The sequence below is a fragment of the Eubalaena glacialis genome, chromosome 12 (assembly GCF_028564815.1).
Source record: "Eubalaena glacialis isolate mEubGla1 chromosome 12, mEubGla1.1.hap2.+ XY, whole genome shotgun sequence".
Lineage (NCBI taxonomy): Eukaryota > Metazoa > Chordata > Mammalia > Artiodactyla > Balaenidae > Eubalaena > Eubalaena glacialis.
Genome location: NC_083727.1, coordinates 67,692,486 through 67,698,743, shown reverse-complemented (window position 1 = coordinate 67,698,743; position 6,258 = coordinate 67,692,486). Strand labels below are relative to the sequence as shown.

The 6,258-nt window shown below is 42.5% G+C and overlaps 1 non-coding gene across 1 annotated transcript; it reads right to left on the bottom strand.

Annotated features, from left to right (window-relative positions):
• Positions 1-3,696: 3,696 nt before the first annotated feature.
• On the bottom strand, positions 3,697-3,768 carry TRNAE-UUC (transfer RNA glutamic acid (anticodon UUC)). The gene has a single exon. It is a non-coding gene; the product is annotated as a tRNA-Glu (tRNA).
• Positions 3,769-6,258: the final 2,490 nt, after the last annotated feature.

Here is a 6,258-nt window from a genome sequence, read left to right as displayed (position 1 = left end):
TCATCTGCTCCAAGCTATTTCCATTTTTAAATAATAATCTTTTAAACTAATTGTGCAGATGTCTCACCTGCTTTAACAAGTAGTTCTTTGAGTTCAGTACAGAAGAAAAATTATATATATATATGTGTGTGTGTGTGTGTGTGTGTGTATATATAGCTGTATATATACACATATATATGTCTGTATACATACATACATATGTCTATATACATATTAGGTGTTTTTATATCTATACATAAGATCTATCTATAAGTTTGTTTTTAGGTTCCATGTAGACTTTTATGGATATATGTATGTTAGTAAATGCTACCTTATTCCTCAAAGGATCGAGGCAGTTTAGAAGAAACAGAGAGGATATTAGAACAATAATAACATTAATAAAGAATTCATTCCCAAATTAGAATAGAATGGCAAGACATCGTCAGGGTAATATCACAGCTTCTCTGTGTGTAGGGCTCGGCAGTCTTTACCTCCTTCTACTCACAGCATCTCCTTTGGTCCTGAGGCAGGTACCACAGGTGCAGTCGTCTCCATTTCAAGGGTAAAGAGAAAGAGAGAGTGTCAGTGAGGAGGAGAGTGGGTCTTTCAGCTCCAGTCTGAGGCTCTTTCTATAGGAAGGCTCCTGGCATTTAGAAATACAATTTTTGAACTATGATAGCCCAACGAGGAGGAAGCAGTGGGCATAAGCAGTGACCATGTGCAAACTGCATCCTGATATCTGAATATTAGTGACTACAAAACGTTGGGGGGATGAATGCCCCTCCCTCATACAGCATGAAGCTTCAGCTGGTTTGTTTAGTCACCTGGCTGGACTCCTTTAGACTTTGGTTTCCTGGGAATATTTCATATCTAATTATGCCTGGAATGTTCCTAGTATATCGCTGGTTGGTTCTGCAGCAATGCACAGAAACAGCACCCCATAACAACAATAATAATAGTAACAGCAGCTCCCAATTACTGATCACTATGTTCAGGACAATTTGTCGGATGACAGTCCTTCCCATTTAGTGCTCTGTCTTCCTTCTTCTCAGGCACATATTCCATTTCTGCCAAGATTTCTATCCAAGATGGCTTTAAGATGCCCACTAACCAGTTTGTCTACCTCTGCACATACCAAGACCATGAGGGCCGTGTTGGACCCCTGGCTGGCCTATATGGAGGCAGATCTCCTTCAGGACCAGGAGGGCTGGGCCTCTTTGTCCAAGGGTGGTCCAGTTCCAGATACCAGGTCTTCTTCAGATGCCGACTTCTCTTGACCTGCTTCCTCCTGGCCTGACACTCATGGCTGACATCACTTGCTTTTGGATTCAGATATCGAAAGACCCTAGCCTAGGGCCCCTTAGGCCCAGGCACAGGGCCTGGATCTCGTCCATCGTTAAAGCAGGCAGTGTGTGGTCCCTGGAAGACCTGGGCTTTCAGATCCTGCAGAGCTGGGTGTGAGCTGTGGCTCCACTGTGTGCCTGCTGGGTGGTCGGGTGATTCACTGAACTGCTCTGCACTTCAAGTGCCTCATCTGTGAGCAGGGATTTACGGTCTGCTTTGCAAGGGCTTTGGGTGAAGATGAATGTGACATCTGTGTAAAGCCTGAAGACAGTCCCTGGCACATGATCAGTGTTCATTGCCCTGACACTGAGGCTCTGCCTGGGCCCTTGTCTGAGCTCCTGCTTCCTTTTCTTGTGGCCCTAGTGTCTCACTTAATTCCTGTCACAGGAGCACTCTGGGCCTATTTTCTGAGCAAGTGCCAGCCCCATCTCACCATTTCTGCCTCCTTCCTCCCCACTTCCACCCTTCAATTCTAGGTCTGTGGTCTCTCAGACCAGAGGGCCTGGACTCCTGCTGGATGGGGCCCTGTGCCTGGTTGAAGGGAGGATCTGAATACGGTCCTCTGGAGGTCTCTGCGCTGAGCTGAGGGCAGTGAATCCCCTGTGGCAGGTCTAGGTTGGCAGGCCATCGGGCAACAAGTGCATTTGATCTCGCTACTCAAAGTGTGCTCCGCGGACCAGCAGCACTCGCATCACCTGAGAGCTGGATGGAAATGCAGAATCCAGGCCACTGAGTCAGAATCTGCACCTTGACAAGATCTCCAGTGATACATATGGACATCAAAGCTTGAGCAGCCCTGGATCGCGCCGCCGCGTCACCTCTATAGGAGAACTCGGGTCCTTCTTTCCAGGGTCAGCGCTGGTGTCTGCAGAGCCTCCAACAGGTGTGTGTTCAAAACATGCATTAAAGTCAAATTTAGTTTAACATTCCATGTAGGAGTGTTTTATTCTTCTTTCTAGGTGGTCTAAAGCAAATTTTTGAATCTCTTTCCCCGAGACCCACAGCGAATATAGGCTGCTGCCAGCTTGCTTCAGGTTAACTTGCCTGTCCCCACGCCACGCAGTAGAGTCTCCTGATGATACCTACTCCAGCCCTTTCCTATTCTGGAAACACAATCACACACACACAAACACAGGCATGCACACATACATGGATGCATACATATACATATACATGGACATGATCACATACATACGTGCACATACACCAGAGGCCATGCCATTTCCCACCCCTGGACCTGTTGTCTCTTCTGCCTGGGATGTCCTTCATGCCTTCTTTTGATTAAATTTTAGTCACTTTAAGTTTCATTTAAAGTGTCAGCTTAGCCAGGGCCGCCACTTTGGTCCCACAAGACCCTACAGAAGATGGCTGTGTGGTGGTGTTTCTACTGTCATCCCATTGCATTACAATGTTTTGTTTGTGGCTTGATCAGGTCCTGGAAACACTGAACCCAGCGAGGGCAAGGGCCGAGTTGTATTTATTCATCTTTGTATCTGCAACACTCAGCACAATGTCAGGCACGTTGCAGATGCCCCAAGAATGCTTATTGAATAAATGAAGTGGAAAAAAGCTGAGCTTGTTCTGGTGGCTTGGTGTTTTCTCCTTTGAAGTTTAATCAGAATGAAATAAAATTACTGCAGACTCCAAGCGTTTGGGGAAAATTCTGTAAAACCTTGCAACCCAAGTGGAAAAAACAGATCAAAGGGAAATTAGATGGCAATTTGTTTTAAAAAAATTTCTGCGGCGCCATTTTAATTAGAGAATATTCTTCTCATTAAAATTAGGAACTCCCAGGGAAATACTTGGGATGTCCCTCCTCACATTTTTCACCAGCTATTACAGGGCCCACTGAGCAGTCTTTGTGAGGGAAAGCTCCGAGGATGCAGCAATAAGACACTCAGCACTTACACAGCTCTCTACACTTTCCACAATTAAGCCTTTCACCCCCGCTTGCTCTGTGGAGAAGGCCAGCGTTGTGGACTGGATTTGATGGCTGAAGAGGCTCTGAGCATAAATGATGTGCTCAAGGCCACACAACTGGACCATCACAAGCAGAGCCCAGAGTTTTGCATCCTCTTCCCATGTCAAGCAGTTTTTTCCCCCAACCTCAGAGTATAATCCCTTTTGACAAATAATGTACATCACACCCAAAGGCTCTTCATAAGGAGACGGAATCAGTGTTTCTCAGAATTTGGGATGTCACAGATCAGTCAGATGATTGAAACTAAGTTTAGATTTGCCAACTTTTTACCTTGCTAATTAGGAATGCTAAGAAAATCTATGTTCAGAATTATGTTATAAAATATTGACATTTTTATTTTTATTTTATTTATTTATTCCTTTATTTTGGCTGTGCGGCTTGTGAGATCTTAGTTCCCTGACCAGGGATTGAACCTGGGCCACGGCAGTGAAAATGCCAAGTCCTAACCACTGGACCACCAGGGAATTCCCAATATTGACATTTTTAAAAGAGGAATGATCTCTGAATAAAGCCCAGCTTTTAAAAAATTGAATCCATTTAGCTTCATGAAAAACTCACCCCACTGTTGTTGTTTTTCTCATTTCACAGCAGGCCAATGAAAACCAGCGATAGTTTGGAGTTGAGTTTGGGAGACACAGGCTTTGCCGAACTTTACTTGCTAGATCCATGTATTTTGTTGAAACCCCAAAGCCAAGCCTTTGTAGCAGAGAACAGTGAAAGGTCACCAGCTGGTATTCCACACCGAGGTCAGTCACCTGCTCCTTACACAAGCGTGGCAGAAGGCACAGCTCACTCATGACTTTTCCGGAGTTAGTGTGTTATGTCTCTGCTTTATGCTCCTTAGAAAGAAGATGGAAGACTTGAAGCCTTGATGTGATTTTTCCTAGTAGTTGTCAGTAGGATTAGGCTAAGCAAGTCCCTACCTGAAGACCTTATCCCGTGGTGTACCCTACTCTTATTTTTGCTTTGTCCACACAAGAAAAATAAAGAAGATAACTTAATGTTGAGATGTGAATTTGGGGGCTTATGTGCTAAGGGGAAATTTTAAAAAACAAACATAAACTCTATGAACATTATGAGGAAATTATGGAATAAAAAGTCTAAAAATGATTACCATGATTGGTTGAAGGGGGGGAATTGTGAAGAGATTTTTATGTTTTCCAAGTTTTGTTCCTATACTTATATTACTTTTAGAATTTAAAGTAGTTTTGTCATTATAAAGAAATGAGAAAAATTGAAAAACTACATCTTTACTGACTTTTAGGGATTGTCAATGAGATATTGTAAAAGCAGGTAGAAGATGAATCAATGTGCTATGGCAGGTTGTATTTTCCAAAGAGGGCACAATGGCATCGCCCCTCCATCAACCAATTGAGTATACCGAACGATGCAATGTGACTTTTGGGGCTATGTTGTAAAAAGCCATGTACTCTGCTCTGCTCTCTTGGAATGCCGCCCTTGGAATTCAGCTGCCATGCTATGAGGGAGCTCAGAGGAGCAGCCCAGGTGGAGAGCCCACATGTGGACGTTCTGGTCAACAGCCCAAGTGAGGATCCAACAGCAACTGCCAGATAGTCAAGTGAAGAAGCCTCCAGATGATTCTTGCTCCAGCCTTTGCGTCTTCCCAGAGGAGGCCTCAGACACCATGGAGAAGAGACAGCTGTCCCTTCTCTGCCCAGGTCAAATTCCTGGTCCATAGAATCCTTAATTCAGAGCATAATTAAACGGTCGCTTTATACCATTAAGGTTTGGGGTTTGTTACATAAGGAACACGTGTGTAGTATAATTCTTTTAGCAAAAGTAAGCAATCAAGGGCAAAAACAAAATCCCTGTACATCTACATACACAAAACATCTGTGTATACAAAAGAACTCCTGTACATATATATATATAAATATATATTTATCTAAAAATTTTTATTGTGTTAAAATTCACATAAAATTTACCTCTTTAACATGTACAGTTTTATGGCATTAAGTATATTCACATTGCTGTACAACCATCACCACTCTCCATCTCTTGATCTTTTTCCTCTTCCCAGATTGAAACTCTGTACCCATTTAACACTAGCTTCCCACTCTCACCTCCCCTCAGCCCCAGGCAACCACCCTTCTACCCTCTTTCTCTGTGACTTTGACTAATCTAGGTACCTCATATAAGTGGAATCATACAGTATTATGGCTGCCTTAGACCACTTAGCATAATGTCTTATAGGTTCAACCATACTGTAGCATGTGTCAGAATTTTCTTCCTTTTTAAGGCTGAATAATATTCCATTGTACGTATAGACCGCATTTTGTTTATCCATTCACCCATCAATGGACATTTGGGTTGCTTCCACTCTTCAGCTATTGTAAATACTGTTGCTATGAACATGGGTATGCAAACATCTGTTCAAGTCTCTGTTTCCAATTCTTTGGGGTATATGCTCAGAAGTGGAATTGTTGGATCATGTGGTAATTCTGTTTAATTTTTTGAGGAAGTATCATACTATTTTCCATAGTGGCTGCACCATCAGTGTGTAAAGTTTCCAATTTCCCCACATCTTTAACAACACTTCTTTTCTATTTTTTTCTTTTTCTTTTTTTAATAATAGCTCTCCTAGTGGGTGTGAAGTGGCATCTCATTGTGATATCTTTGATTTGCATTTCCCTAATGGTTAGTGATGTTGAGCATCGTTTAATGTGCTTATTGGTCATTTGTATATCTTTTTTGGAGAAATAGCTATTTAAGTCCTTTGTCCAATTTTTAAATTAGGTTTTTTGTATATATTCTTTTAAATGTATGTATACACACACACACACACACACAAATATATATATATATATATATATATATAAAAACAGGGAAGAGGCAGAGAAAAGCAGCCAATGGCGTGTTACCTCAATGGTATGTGTTGGTGATAGAAGACCAGGAAAAGCGAGTCCTCTTTGCCTTTTATGTCAGGTACTGGA